This window comes from Sycon ciliatum, chromosome 10 (genome assembly GCF_964019385.1).
Source record: "Sycon ciliatum chromosome 10, ocSycCili1.1, whole genome shotgun sequence".
Lineage (NCBI taxonomy): Eukaryota > Metazoa > Porifera > Calcarea > Leucosolenida > Sycettidae > Sycon > Sycon ciliatum.
In genome coordinates, this window is record NC_088652.1 from 19,166,427 (window position 1) to 19,181,960 (window position 15,534).

The following is a 15,534-nucleotide window of genomic DNA, read 5'->3' on the forward strand; positions in this document are numbered from 1 at the left end:
AGAATCACGGGGAAAAAGACCCAAAACTTCGAGATAGCTTGTTTCAGCTTTGAGCAGCCCTGGGCAAGTTGTTTACAGAAATGTGGCATTTTTTCTTCGTCAACTTCCCTACGTCTAGCTAAACAACAAGATCAGGGTGGCGATGGTCAGTTCTTGAGCTTCGAACAGGCAGAACGGTGAGAAACTGTCGCTTTTTGACCATTTGTGCCCACGTGTCACTTTCAACGTACCTCTCTATAACATGACCCAGCTTTGATGTGAGTGGTCGCATTGATTTGATTTTTGGTTTGCTTGTAGGCCGCTGGTATCCGTATTCAGTGACGGCAAAATGTTGGCACTGCTGGGAATAGTTTAGCCGCAAAGTGAAGAATGACGGGGAAAAAGGCCCAAAACTTCGAGATAGCTTGTTTTCAGCTTTGAGCAGCCCTGGGCAAGTTGTTTATTGAAATGTGGCATTTTTTTCTTCGTCAACTTCCCTATGTCTAGCTAAACAACAAGATCAGGGTGGCGATGGTCAGTTCTTGAGCTTCGAACAGGCAGAACGGTGAGAAATTGTCGCTTTTTGACCATTTGTGCCCACGTGTCACTTTCAACGTACCTCTCTATAACATGACCCAGCTTTGATGTGAGTGGTCGCATTGATTTGATTTTTGGTTTGCTTGTAGGCCGCTGGTATCCGTATTCAGTGACGGCAAAATTTTGGCACTGCTGTGAATAGTTTAGCCGCAAAGTGAAGAATCACGGGGAAAAAGGCCCAAAACTTCGAGATTGCTTGTTTCAGCTTTGAGCAGCCCTGGGCAAGTTGTTTATTAAAATGTGGCATTTTTTCTTCGTCAACTTCCCTATGTCCAGCTAAACAACAAGATCAGGGTGGCGATGGTCAGTTCTTGAGCTTCGAACGGGCAGAAAGGTGAGAAATTGTCGCTTTTTGACCATTTGTGCCCACGTGTCACTTTCAACGTACCTCTCTATAACATGACCCAGCTGTGATGTGAGTGGTCGCATTGATTTGATTTTTGGTTTGCTTGTAGGCCGCGGGCACCCGTATTAAGTGACGGCAAAATTTTCGCACTGATGTGAATAGTTTAGCCGCAAAGTGAAGAATCACGGGAAAAAGGCCCAAAACTTCGAGATAGCTTGTTTCAGCTTTGAGCAGCCCTGGGCAAGTTGTTGATTGAAATGTGGCATTTTTTCTTCGTCAATTTCCCTATGTCTAGCTAAACAACAAGATCAGGGTGGCGATGGTCAGTTCTTGAGCTTCGAACAGGCAGAACGGTGAGAAATTGTCGCTTTTTGACCATTTGTGCCCACGTGTCACTTTCAACGTACCTCTCTATAACATGACCCAGCTTTGATGTGAGTGGTCGCATTGATTTCATTTTTGGTTTGCTTGTAGGCCGCTGGCACCCGTATTCAGTGACGGCAAAATTTTGGCACTGCTGTGAATAGTTTAGTCGCAAAGTGAAGAATCACGGGGAAAAAGGCCCAAAACTTCGAGATAGCTTGTTTCAGCTTTGAGCAGCCCTGGGCAAGTTGTTTATTGAAATGTGACATTTTTTCTTCGTCAACTTCCCTATGTCCAGCTAAACAACAAGATCAGGGTGGCGATGGTCAGTTCTTGATCCTCGAACGGGCAGGAAGGTGAGAAATTGTCGCTTTTTGACCATTTGTGCCCACGTGTCACTTTCAACGTACCTCTCTATAACATGACCCAGCTTTGATGTGAGTGGTCGCATTGATTTCATTTTTGGTTCGCTTGTAGGCCATTGGCACCCGTATTCAGTGACGGCAAAATGTTGGCACTGCTGTGAATAGTTTAGTCGCAAAGTGAAGAAAAAGACCCAAAACTTCGAGTTAGCTTGTTTCAGCTTTCAGCAGCCCTGGGCAGGTTGTTTATTGAAATCTGGCATTTTATCTTCGTCAACTTCCCTATGTCCAGCTAAACAACAAGATCAGTGTGGCGATGGTCAGTTCTTGAGCTTTGAACGGGCAGAAAGGTGAGAAATTGTCGCTTTTTGACCATTTGTGCCCACGTGTCACTTTCAACGTACCTCTCCATAACATGACCCAGCTGTGATGTGAGTGGTCGCATTCATTTGATTTTTGGTTTGCTTGTTGGCCGCTGGCACTCGTATTCAGTGACGCCAAAATTTTGGCACTGCTGTGAATCGTTCAGTCGCAAAGTGAAGAATCACGGGCAAAAAGGCCCTAAACTTCGAGATAGCTTGTTTTCAGCTTTGAGCAGCGCTGGGCAAGTTGTTTATTGAAATGTGGCATTTTGTCTTTGTCAACTTCCCTATGTCCAGCTAAACAACAAGATCAGGGTGGCGATGGTCAGTTCTTGAGCTTCGAACGGGCAGAAAGGTGAGAAATTGTCGCTTTTTGACCATTTGTGCCCACGTGTCACTTTCAACGTACCTCTCTATAACATGACCCAGCTTTGATGTGAGTGGTCGCATTGATTTGATTCTTGGTTTGCTTGTAGACCGCTGGCACCCGTATTCAGTGACGCTAAAATGTTGGCACTGCTGTGAATAGTTTAGCCGCAAAGTGAAGAATCACGGGGAAAAAGGCCCAAAACTTCGAGATAGCTTAATTTCTGCTTTCAGCAGCCCTGGGCAAGTTGTTTATTGAAATGTGGCATTTTTTCCTCGTCAACTTCCCTATGTCCAGCTAAACAACAAGATCAGGGTGGCGATGGTCAGTTCTTGAGCTTGGAACGGGCAGAAAGGTGAGAAATTGTCGCTTTTTGACCAATAATTTTGTGCCCACGTGTCACTTTCAACGTACCTCTCTATAACATGACCCAGCTTTGATGTGAGTGGTCGCATTGATTTGATTTTTGGTTTGCTTGTAGGCCGCTGGCACCCGTATTCAGTGACGCCAAAATTTTGGCGCTGCTGTGAATCGTTCAGTCGCAAAGTGAAGAATCACGGGCAAAAAGGCCCTGAACTTCGAGATAGCTTGTTTTCAGCTTTGAGCAGCCCAGGGCAAGTTGTTTATTGAAATGTGGCATTTTTTCTTCGTGCACTTCCCTATGTCCAGCTAAACAACAAGATCAGGGTGGCGATGGTCAGTTCTTGAGCTTCGAACGGGCAGAAAGGTGAGAAATTGTCGCTTTTTGACCATTTGTGCCCACGTGTCACTTTCAACGTACCTCTCTATAACATGACCTAGCTTTGATGTGAGTGGTCGAATTGATTTCATTTTTGGTTTGCTTGTAGGCTGCTGGCACCCGTATTCAGTGCCGACAAAATTTTGGCACTGCTTTGAATAGTTTATTCGCAAAGTCAAGAATCACTGGGAAAAAGGCCCAAAACTTCGAGATAGCTTGTTTCAGCTTTGAGCAGCCCTGGGCAAGTTGTTTATTGAAATGTGGCATTTTTTTCTTCGTCAACTTCCCTATGTCTAGCTAAACAACAAAATCAGGGTGGCGATGGTCAGTTCTTGAGCTTCGATAGGTAGAACGGTGAGAAATTGTCGCTTTTTGACCATTTGTGCCCACGTGTCACTTTCAACGTACCTCTCTATAACATGACCCAGCTGTGATGTGAGTGGTCGCATTGATTTGATTTTTGGTTTGCTTGTAGGCCGCTGGCACCCGTATTCAGTGACGCCAAAATGTTGGCATTGCTGTGAATAGTTTAGCCGCAAAGTGAAGAATCACGGACAAAAAGGCCCAAAACTTCGAGATAACTTAATTTCAGCTTTGAGCAGCCCTGGGCAAGTTGTTTATTGAAATGTGGCATTTTTTCTTCGTGAACTTCCCTATGTCCAGCTAAACAACAAGATCAGGGTGGTCATGGTCAGTTCTTGAGCTTCGAACGAGCAGAAATGTGAGAAATTGTCGCTTTTTGACCATTTGTGCCCACGTGTCACTTTCAACGTACCTCTCTATAACATGACCCAGCTGTGATGTGAGTGGTCGCATTGATTTGATTTTTGGTTTTCTTGTAGGCCGCTGGCACGCGTATTCAGTGACGGCAAAATTTTGGCACTGCTGTGAATAGTTTAGTCGCAAAGTGAAGAATCACGGGGAAAAAGGCCCAAAACTTCGAGATAGCTTGTTTCAGCTTTGAGCAGCCCTGGGGAAGTTGTTTACTGAAATGTGGCATTTTTTCTTCGTCAACTTCCCTATGTCTAGCTAAACAACAAGATCAGGGTGGCGATGGTCAGTTCTTGAGCTTCGAACAGGCAGAACGGTGAGAAATTGTCGCTTTTTGACCATTTGTGCCCACGTGTCACTTTCAACGTACCTCTCTATAACATGACCCAGCTGTGATGTGAGTGGTCGCATTGATTTGATTTTTGGTTTTCTTGTAGGCCGCTGGCACCCGTATTCAGTGACGCCAAAATGTTGGCATTGCTGTGAATAGTTCAGCCGCAAAGTGAAGAATCACGGACAAAAAGGCCCAAAACTTCGAGATAACTTTATTTCAGCTTTGAGCAGCCCTGGGCAAGTTGTTTATTGAAATGTGGCATTTTTTCTTCGTCAACTTCCCTATGTCAAGCTTAACCCTTTAAGAGCCGCCCCATACTTGAATGCGTCGTAAACGACGCATTCAAATGCAAAACTTCAAAAGATCGTAACTCAGTCTAATCTTGCTCAAATCCATCGATCGAAATATCCAGGGCGAAGAGAAAACTCTCACCTGTCGGGAGAAACAATTTGCGAAGCGCTGCAAGCAACGGTTCCCGAGATAAATCACTCGTAAGTTGAGCCGCGATCGCGGCAATTTCAAAAGCGCGCAGTGCAACTTTAGTATTGAGATTTTTGAGACTTTTCGTCACGCTGGTTTACTCGAATTTGCACGGGTTTCACTGTTGATATTGTCAAGGGTACACAGCAAAAAAATTGGAACTCCACGATCGAGTAGAATGAAATATCTGGAGCGGGACGCAATTGGACGCATTTGGGGCATTTTTCGTACTGTCGCTGCGATCTAGCGCTGGATAGACGGTGTGCTGGCTATCATGATCGACCTCATTCTCTTCCTCTCGCGAATACCTTTCCAGGAAGCCCTAGATTGTGAGGATTGAGTGAGTAGAACTGAAGCTATGATCCGAGGAACATGAAAAAATGCAGATTTTTGAAAATTTCCTGTGGCTCTTAAAGGGTTAACAACAAGATCAGGGTGGCGATGGTCAGTTCTTGAGCTTCGAACGGGCAGAAAGGTGAGAAATTGTCGCTTTTTGACCATTTGTGCCCACATGTCACTTTCAACGTACCTCTCTATAACATGACCCAGCGGTGATGTGAGTGGTCGCATTGATATTTTTTATGGTTTGCTTGTAGGCCGCTGGCACCCGTATTCAGTGTCGCCAAAATGTTGGCATTGCTGTGAATAGTTTAGCCGCAAAGTGAAGAATCACGGACAAAAAGGCCCAAAACTTCGAGATAGCTTGATTTCAGCTTTGAGCAGCCCTGGGCAAGTTGTTTATTGAAATGTGGCATTTTTTCTTCGTGAACTTCCCTATGTCAAGCTAAACAACAAGATCAGGGTGGCGATGGTCAGTTCTTGAGCTTCGAACGGGCAGAAAGGTGAGAAATTGTCGCTTTTTGACCATTTGTGCCCACGTGTCACTTTCAACGTACCTCTCTATAACATGACCCAGCTGTGATGTGAGTGGTCGCATTGATTTGATTTTTGGTTTGCTTGTAGGCCGCTGGCACCCGTATTCAGTGACGCCAAAATGTTGGCATTGCTGTGAATAGATTAGCCGCAAAGTGAAGAATCACAGACTAAAAGGCCCAAAACTTCGAGATAACTTAATTTCAGCTTTGAGCAGCCCTGGGCAAGTTGTTTATTGAAATGTGGCATTTTTTCTTCGTGAACTTCCCTATGTCCAGCTAAACAACAAGATCAGGGTGGTCATGGTCAGTTCTTGAGCTTCGAACGAGCAGAAATGTGAGAAATTGTCGCTTTTTGACCATTTGTGCCCACGTGTCACTTTCAACGTACCTCTCTATAACATGACCCAGCTGTGATGTGAGTGGTCGCATTGATTTGATTTTTGGTTTTCTTGTAGGCCGCTGGCACGCGTATTCAGTGACGGCAAAATTTTGGCACTGCTGTGAATAGTTTAGTCGCAAAGTGAAGAATCACGGGGAAAAAGGCCCAAAACTTCGAGATAGCTTGTTTCAGCTTTGAGCAGCCCTGGGGAAGTTGTTTACTGAAATGTGGCATTTTTTCTTCGTCAACTTCCCTATGTCTAGCTAAACAACAAGATCAGGGTGGCGATGGTCAGTTCTTGAGCTTCGAACAGGCAGAACGGTGAGAAATTGTCGCTTTTTGACCATTTGTGCCCACGTGTCACTTTCAACGTACCTCTCTATAACATGACCCAGCTGTGATGTGAGTGGTCGCATTGATTTGATTTTTGGTTTTCTTGTAGGCCGCTGGCACCCGTATTCAGTGACGCCAAAATGTTGGCATTGCTGTGAATAGTTCAGCCGCAAAGTGAAGAATCACGGACAAAAAGGCCCAAAACTTCGAGATAACTTTATTTCAGCTTTGAGCAGCCCTGGGCAAGTTGTTTATTGAAATGTGGCATTTTTTCTTCGTCAACTTCCCTATGTCAAGCTTAACCCTTTAAGAGCCGCCCCATACTTGAATGCGTCGTAAACGACGCATTCAAATGCAAAACTTCAAAAGATCGTAACTCAGTCTAATCTTGCTCAAATCCATCGATCGAAATATCCAGGGCGAAGAGAAAACTCTCACCTGTCGGGAGAAACAATTTGCGAAGCGCTGCAAGCAACGGTTCCCGAGATAAATCACTCGTAAGTTGAGCCGCGATCGCGGCAATTTCAAAAGCGCGCAGTGCAACTTTAGTATTGAGATTTTTGAGACTTTTCGTCACGCTGGTTTACTCGAATTTGCACGGGTTTCACTGTTGATATTGTCAAGGGTACACAGCAAAAAAAATTGGAACTCCACGATCGAGTAGAATGAAATATCTGGAGCGGGACGCAATTGGACGCATTTGGGGCATTTTTCGTACTGTCGCTGCGATCTAGCGCTGGATAGACGGTGTGCTGGCTATCATGATCGACCTCATTCTCTTCCTCTCGCGAATACCTTTCCAGGAAGCCCTAGATTGTGAGGATTGAGTGAGTAGAACTGAAGCTATGATCCGAGGAACATGAAAAAATGCAGATTTTTGAAAATTTCCTGTGGCTCTTAAAGGGTTAACAACAAGATCAGGGTGGCGATGGTCAGTTCTTGAGCTTCGAACGGGCAGAAAGGTGAGAAATTGTCGCTTTTTGACCATTTGTGCCCACATGTCACTTTCAACGTACCTCTCTATAACATGACCCAGCGGTGATGTGAGTGGTCGCATTGATATTTTTTATGGTTTGCTTGTAGGCCGCTGGCACCCGTATTCAGTGTCGCCAAAATGTTGGCATTGCTGTGAATAGTTTAGCCGCAAAGTGAAGAATCACGGACAAAAAGGCCCAAAACTTCGAGATAGCTTGATTTCAGCTTTGAGCAGCCCTGGGCAAGTTGTTTATTGAAATGTGGCATTTTTTCTTCGTGAACTTCCCTATGTCAAGCTAAACAACAAGATCAGGGTGGCGATGGTCAGTTCTTGAGCTTCGAACGGGCAGAAAGGTGAGAAATTGTCGCTTTTTGACCATTTGTGCCCACGTGTCACTTTCAACGTACCTCTCTATAACATGACCCAGCTGTGATGTGAGTGGTCGCATTGATTTGATTTTTGGTTTGCTTGTAGGCCGCTGGCACCCGTATTCAGTGACGCCAAAATGTTGGCATTGCTGTGAATAGATTAGCCGCAAAGTGAAGAATCACAGACTAAAAGGCCCAAAACTTCGAGATAACTTAATTTCAGCTTTGAGCAGCCCTGGGCAAGTTGTTTATTGAAATGTGGCATTTTTTCTTCGTGAACTTCCCTATGTCCAGCTAAACAACAAGATCAGTGTGGCGATGGTCAGTTCTTGAGCTTTGAACGGGCAGGAAGGTGAGAAATTGTCGCTTTTTGACCATTTGTGCCCACGTGTCACTTTCAACGTACCTCTCTATAACATGACCCAGCTGTGATGTGAGTGGTCGCATTGATTTGATTTTTGGTTTGCTTGTAGGCCGCTGGCACCCGTATTCAGTGACGCCAAAATGTTGGCATTGCTGTGAATAGATTAGCCGCAAAGTGAAGAATCACAGACTAAAAGGCCCAAAACTTCGAGATAACTTAATTTCAGCTTTGAGCAGCCCTGGGCAAGTTGTTTATTGAAATGTGGCATTTTTTCTTCGTGAACTTCCCTATGTCCAGCTAAACAACAAGATCAGTGTGGCGATGGTCAGTTCTTGAGCTTTGAACGGGCAGGAAGGTGAGAAATTGTCGCTTTTTGACCATTTGTGCCCACGTGTCACTTTCAACGTACCTCTCTATAACATGACCCAGCTGTGATGTGAGTGGTCGCATTGATTTGATTTTTGGTTTGCTTGTAGGCCGCTGGCACCCGTATTCAGTGACGCCAAAATGTTGGCATTGCTGTGAATAGATTAGCCGCAAAGTGAAGAATCACAGACTAAAAGGCCCAAAACTTCGAGATAACTTAATTTCAGCTTTGAGCAGCCCTGGGCAAGTTGTTTATTGAAATGTGGCATTTTTTCTTCGTGAACTTCCCTATGTCCAGCTAAACAACAAGATCAGTGTGGCGATGGTCAGTTCTTGAGCTTTGAACGGGCAGGAAGGTGAGAAATTGTCGCTTTTTGACCATTTGTGCCCACGTGTCACTTTCAACGTACCTCTCTATAACATGACCCAGCTGTGTTGTGAGTGGTCGCATTGATTTGATTTTTGGTTTGCTTGTAGGCCGCTGGTATCCGTATTCAGTGACGGCAAAATTTTGGCACTGCTGTGAATAGTTTAGTCGCAAAGTGAAGAATCACGGGGGAAAAGGCCCAAAACTTCGAGATAGCTTGTTTCAGCTTTGAGCAGCCCTGGGCAAGTTGTTTATTGAAATGTCGCATTTTTTCTTCGTCAACTTCCCTATGTCTAGCTAAACAACAAGATCAGGGTGGCAATGGTCAGTTCTTGAGCTTCGAACAGGCAGAACGGTGAGAAATTGTCGCTTTTTGACCATTTGTGCCCACGTGTCACTTTCAACGTACCTCTCTATAACATGACCCAGCTGTGATGTGAGTGGTCGCATTGATTTGATTTTTGGTTTGCTTGTAGGCCGTTGGTATCGGTATTCAGTGACGGCAAAAATTTGGCACTGCTGTGAATAGTTTAGTCGCAAAGTGAAGAATCACGGGAAAAGGCCCAAAACTTCGAGATAGCTAGTTTCAGCTTTCAGCAGCCCTGGGCAAGTTGTTGATTGAAATGTGGCATTTTTTCTTCGTCAACTTCCCTATGTCCAGCTAAACAACAAGATCAGGGTGGCGATGGTCAGTTCTTGAGCTTTGAACAGGCAGGAAGGTGAGAAATTGTCGCTTTTTGACCATTTGTGCCCACGTGTCACTTTCAACGTACCTCTCCATAACATGACCCAGCTTTGATGTGAGTGGTCGCATTGATTTGATTTTTGGTTTGCTTGTAGGCCGCTGGCACCCGTATTCAGTGACGCAAAAATTTTGGCGCTGCTGTGAATCGTTCAGTCGCAAAGTGAAGAATCACTGGCAAAAAGGCCCTAAACTTCGAGATAGCTTGTTTTCAGCTTTGAGCAGCCCTGGGCAAGTTGTTTATTGAAATGTGGCATTTTTTTCTTCGTGAACTTCCCTATGTCCAGCTAAACAACAAGATCAGGGTGGCGATGGTCAGTTCTTGAGCTTCGAACGGGCAGAAAGGTGAGAAATTGTCGCTTTTTGACCAATAATTTTGTGCCCACGTGTCACTTTCAACGTACCTCTCTATAACATGACCCAGCTGTGATGTGAGTGGTCGCATTGATTTCATTTTTGGTTCGCTTGTAGGCCATTGGCACCCGTATTCAGTGACGGCAAAATGTTGGCACTGCTGTGAATAGTTTAGCCGCAAAGTGAAGAATCACGGGCAAAAGGCCCAAAACTTCGAGATAGCTTAATTTCTGCTTTCAGCAGCCCTGGGCAAGTTGTTTATTGAAATGTGGCATTTTTTCTTCGTCAACTTCCCTATGTCGAGCTAAACAACAAGATCAGGGTGGCGATGGTCAGTTCTTGAGCTTGGAACGGGCAGAAAGGCGAGAAATTGTCGCTTTTTGACCAATAATTTTGTGCCCACGTGTCACTTTCAACGTACCTCTCTATAACATGACCCAGCTTTGATGTGAGTGGTCGCATTGATTTGATTTTTGGTTTGCTTGTAGGCTGCTGGCACCCGTATTCAGTGCCGACAAAATTTTGGCACTGCTGTGAAAAGTTTAGTCGCAAAGTCAAGAATCACGGGGAAAAAGGCCCAAAACTTCGAGATAGCTTGTTTCAGCTTTGAGCAGCCCTGGGCAAGTTGTTTATTGAAATGTGGCATTTTTTCTTCGTCAACTTCCCTATGTCTAGCTAAACAACAAGATCAGGGTGGCGATGGTCAGTTCTTGAGCTTCGATAGGTAGAACGGTGAGAAATTGTCGCTTTTTGACCATTTGTGCCCACGTGTCACTTTCAACGTACCTCTCTATAACATGACCCAGCTGTGATGTGAGTGGTCGCATTGATTTGATTTTTGGTTTGCTTGTAGGCCGCTGGCACCCGTATTCAATGACGCCAAAATTTTGGCACTGCTGTGAATAGTTTAGCCGCAAAGTGAAGAATCACGGGAAAAGGCCCAAAACTTCGAGATAGCTAGTTTCAGCTTTCAGCAGCCCTGGGCAAGTTGTTGATTGAAATGTGACATTTTTTCTTCGTCAACTTCCCTATGTCCAGCTAAACAACAAGATCAGGGTGGCGATGGTCAGTTCTTGAGCTTTGAACGGGCAGGAAGGTGAGAAATTGTCGCTTTTTGACCATTTGTGCCCACGTGTCACTTTCAACGTACCTCTCTATAACATGACCCAGCTGTGTTGTGAGTGGTCTCGTTGATTTGATTTTTGGTTTGCTTGTAGGCCGCTGGTATCCGTATTCAGTGACGGCAAAATTTTGGCACTGCTGTGAATAGTTTAGTCGCAAAGTGAAGAATCACGGGGGAAAAGGCCCAAAACTTCGAGATAGCTTGTTTCAGCTTTGAGCAGCCCTGGGCAAGTTGTTTATTGAAATGTCGCATTTGTTCTTCGTCAACTTCCCTATGTCCAGCTAAACAACAAGATCAGGGTGGCGATGGTCAGTTCTTGAGCTTTGAACGGGCAGGAAGGTGAGAAATTGTCGCTTTTTGACCATTTGTGCCCACGTGTCACTTTCAACGTACCTCTCCATAACATGACCCAGCTTTGATGTGAGTGGTCGCATTGATTTGATTTTTGGTTTGCTTGTAGGCCGCTGGCACCCGTATTCAGTGACGCAAACATTTTGGCACTGCTGTGAATCGTTCAGTCGGAAAGTGAAGAATCACTGGCAAAAAGGCCCTAAACTTCGAGATAGCTTGTTTTCAGCTTTGAGCAGCCTTGGGCAAGTTGTTTATTGAAATGTGGCATTTTTTTCTTCGTGAACTTCCCTATGTCCAGCTAAACAACAAGATCAGGGTGGCGATGGTCAGTTCTTGAGCTTCGAACGGGCAGAAAGGTGAGAAATTGTCGCTTTTTGACCATTTGTGCCCACGTGTCACTTTCAACGTACCTCTCTATAACATGACCCAGCTGTGTTGTGAGTGGTCGCGTTGATTTGATTTTTGGTTTGCTTGTAGGCCGCTGGTATCCGTATTTAGTGACGGCAAAATTTTGGCACTGCTGTGAATAGTTTAGCCGCAAAGTGAAGAATCACGGGGAAAAAGGCCCATAACTTCGAGATTGCTTGTTTCAGCTTTCAGCAGCCCTGGGCAAGTTGTTTATTAAAATGTGGCATTTTTTCTTCGTCAACTTCCCTATGTCCAGCTAAACAACAAGATCAGGGTGGCGATGGTCAGTTCTTGAGCTTCGAACGGGCAGAAAGGTGAGAAATTGTCGCTTTTTGACCATATGTGCCCACGTGTCACTTTCAACGTACCTCTCTATAACATGACCCAGCTGTGATGTGAGTGGTCGCATTGATTTGATTTTTGGTTTGCTTGTAGGCCGCTGGCACCCGTATTCAGTGACGGCAAAATTTTGGCACTGCTGTGAATAGTTTAGTCGCAAAGTGAAGAATCACGGGGAAAAAGGCCCAAAACTTCAAGATAGCTTGTTTCAGCTTTGAGCAGCCCTGGGCAAGTTGTTTATTGAAATGTGGCATTTTTTCTTCGTCAACTTCCCTATGTCTAGCTAAACAACAAGATCAGGGTGGCGATGGTCAGTTCTTGAGCTTCGAACAGGCAGAAAGGTGAGAAATTGTCGCTTTTTGACCATTTGTGCCCACGTGCCACTTTCAACGTACCTCTCTATAACATGACCCGGCTGTGATGTGAGTGGTCGCATTGATTTGATTTTTGGTTTGCTTGTAGGCCGCTGGGGGCCGTATTCAGTGACGGCAAAATGTTGGCACTGCTGTGAATAGTTTAGTCGCAAAGTTAAGAATCACGGGGAAAAAGACCCAAAACTTCGAGATAGCTTGTTTCAGCTTTGAGCAGCCCTGGGCAAGTTGTTTATAGAAATGTGGCATTTTTTCTTCGTCAACTTCCCTACGTCTAGCTAAACAACAAGATCAGGGTGGCGATGGTCAGTTCTTGAGCTTCGAACAGGCAGAAAGGTGAGAAATTGTCGCTTTTTGACCATTTGTGCCCACGTGCCACTTTCAACGTACCTCTCTATAACATGACCCAGCTGTGATGTGAGTGGTCGCATTGATTTGATTTTTGGTTTGCTTGTAGGCCGCTGGCGGCCGTATTCGGTGACTCCAAAATTTTGGCGCTGCTGTGAATCGTTCAGTCACAAAGTGAAGAATCACGGGGAAAAAGGCCCTAAACTTCGAGATAGCTTGTTTTCAGCTTTGAGCAGCCCTGGGCAAGTTGTTTATTGAAATGTGGCATTTTTTCTTCGTCAACTTCCCTATGTCCAGCTAAACAACAAGATCAGGGTGGCGATGGTCAGTTCTTGAGCTTCGAACGGGCAGAAAGGTGAGAAATTTAAGCTTTTTGACCATTTGTGCCCACGTGTCACTTTCAACGTACCTCTCTATAACATGACCCAGCTTTGAGGTAAGTGGTCGCATTGATTTGATTTTTGGTTCGCTTGTAGGCCGCTGGCACCCGTATTCAGTGACGGCAAAATTTTGGCACTGCTGTGAATAGTTTAGCCGCAAAGTTAAGAATCACGGGGAAAAAGGCCCAAAACTTCGAGATAGCTTGTTTCAGCTTTGAGCAGCCCTGGGCAAGTTGTTTATTGAAATGTGGCATTTTTTCTTCGTCAACTTCCCTATGTCCAGCTAAACAACAAGATCAGGGTGGCGATGGTCAGTTCTTGAGCTTCGAACGGGCAGAAAGGTGAGAAATTGTCGCTTTTTGACCATTTGTGCCCACGTGTCACTTTCAACGTACCTCTCTATAACATGACCCAGCTTTGATGTGAGTGGTCGCATTAATTTCATTTTTGGTTTGCTTGTAGGCCGCTGGCACCCGTATTCAGTGACGGCAAAATTTTGGCACTGCTGTGAATAGTTTAGCCGCAAAGTGAAGAATCACGGGGAAAAAGGCCCAAAACTTCGAGATAGCTTGTTTCAGCTTTGAGCAGCCCTGGGCAAGTTGTTTATTGAAATGTAGCATTTTTTCTTCGTCAACTTCCCTATGTCCAGCTAAACAACAAGATCAGGGTGGCGATGGTCAGTTCTTGAACTTCGAACGGGCAAGAAGGTGAGAAATTGTCGCTTTTTGACCATTTTTGCCCACGTGTCACTTTCAACGTACCTCTCTATAACATGACCCAGCTTTGAGGTAAGTGGTCGCATTGATTTCATTTTTGGTTTGCTTGTAGGCCGCTGGCACCCGTATTCAGTGACGGCAAAATTTTGGCACTGCTGTGAATAGTTTAGCCGCAAAGTTAAGAATCACGGGGAAAAAGGCCAAAAACTTCGAGATAGCTTGTTTCAGCTTTGAGCAGCCCTGGGCAAGTTGTTTATTGAAATGTAGCATTTTTTCTTCGTCAACTTCCCTATGTCTAGCTAAACAACAAGATCAGGGTGGCGATGGTCAGTTCTTGAGCTTCGAACAGGCAGAACGGTGAGAAATTGTCGCATTGATATTTTTTATGGTTTGCTTGTAGGCCGCTGGCACCCGTATTCAGTGTCGCCAAAATGTTGGCATTGCTGTGAATAGTTTAGCCGCAAAGTGAAGAATCACGGACAAAAAGGCCCAAAACTTCGAGATAGCTTGATTTCAGCTTTGAGCAGCCCTGGGCAAGTTGTTTATTGAAATGTGGCATTTTTTCTTCGTGAACTTCCCTATGTCAAGCTAAACAACAAGATCAGGGTGGCGATGGTCAGTTCTTGAGCTTCGAACGGGCAGAAAGGTGAGAAATTGTCGCTTTTTGACCATTTGTGCCCACGTGTCACTTTCAACGTACCTCTCTATAACATGACCCAGCTGTGATGTGAGTGGTCGCATTGATTTGATTTTTGGTTTGCTTGTAGGCCGCTGGCACCCGTATTCAGTGACGCCAAAATGTTGGCATTGCTGTGAATAGATTAGCCGCAAAGTGAAGAATCACAGACTAAAAGGCCCAAAACTTCGAGATAACTTAATTTCAGCTTTGAGCAGCCCTGGGCAAGTTGTTTATTGAAATGTGGCATTTTTTCTTCGTGAACTTCCCTATGTCCAGCTAAACAACAAGATCAGTGTGGCGATGGTCAGTTCTTGAGCTTTGAACGGGCAGGAAGGTGAGAAATTGTCGCTTTTTGACCATTTGTGCCCACGTGTCACTTTCAACGTACCTCTCTATAACATGACCCAGCTGTGATGTGAGTGGTCGCATTGATTTGATTTTTGGTTTGCTTGTAGGCCGCTGGCACCCGTATTCAGTGACGCCAAAATGTTGGCATTGCTGTGAATAGATTAGCCGCAAAGTGAAGAATCACAGACTAAAAGGCCCAAAACTTCGAGATAACTTAATTTCAGCTTTGAGCAGCCCTGGGCAAGTTGTTTATTGAAATGTGGCATTTTTTCTTCGTGAACTTCCCTATGTCCAGCTAAACAACAAGATCAGTGTGGCGATGGTCAGTTCTTGAGCTTTGAACGGGCAGGAAGGTGAGAAATTGTCGCTTTTTGACCATTTGTGCCCACGTGTCACTTTCAACGTACCTCTCTATAACATGACCCAGCTGTGTTGTGAGTGGTCGCATTGATTTGATTTTTGGTTTGCTTGTAGGCCGCTGGTATCCGTATTCAGTGACGGCAAAATTTTGGCACTGCTGTGAATAGTTTAGTCGCAAAGTGAAGAATCACGGGGGAAAAGGCCCAAAACTTCGAGATAGCTTGTTTCAGCTTTGAGCAGCCCTGGGCAAGTTGTTTATTGAAATGTCGCATTTTTTCTTCGTCAAC

The 15,534-nt window shown here is 44.9% G+C and overlaps 1 long non-coding RNA gene across 3 annotated transcripts in view; it reads left to right on the top strand.

Annotated features, from left to right (window-relative positions):
• The window catches only part of LOC135825756 (uncharacterized), a 38,147-nt gene extending 23,639 nt beyond the window's left edge, over nucleotides 1–14,508 (top strand). Inside the window, exons 1-4 of one of the 3 annotated variants that reach the window (XR_010555129.1) lie at nucleotides 1,938–1,997; nucleotides 5,485–5,542; nucleotides 7,559–7,616; nucleotides 14,449–14,508. This is a non-coding gene — a long non-coding RNA (uncharacterized LOC135825756). Of the gene's footprint in view, nucleotides 1–1,937; nucleotides 1,998–2,667; nucleotides 2,732–5,484; nucleotides 5,543–7,558; nucleotides 7,617–14,448 lie in introns of those variants that run through there. The other 2 variants (XR_010555128.1, XR_010555127.1) reach the window with 2 other exon arrangements.
• The last annotated feature ends 1,026 nt before the right edge of the window (nucleotides 14,509–15,534 follow it).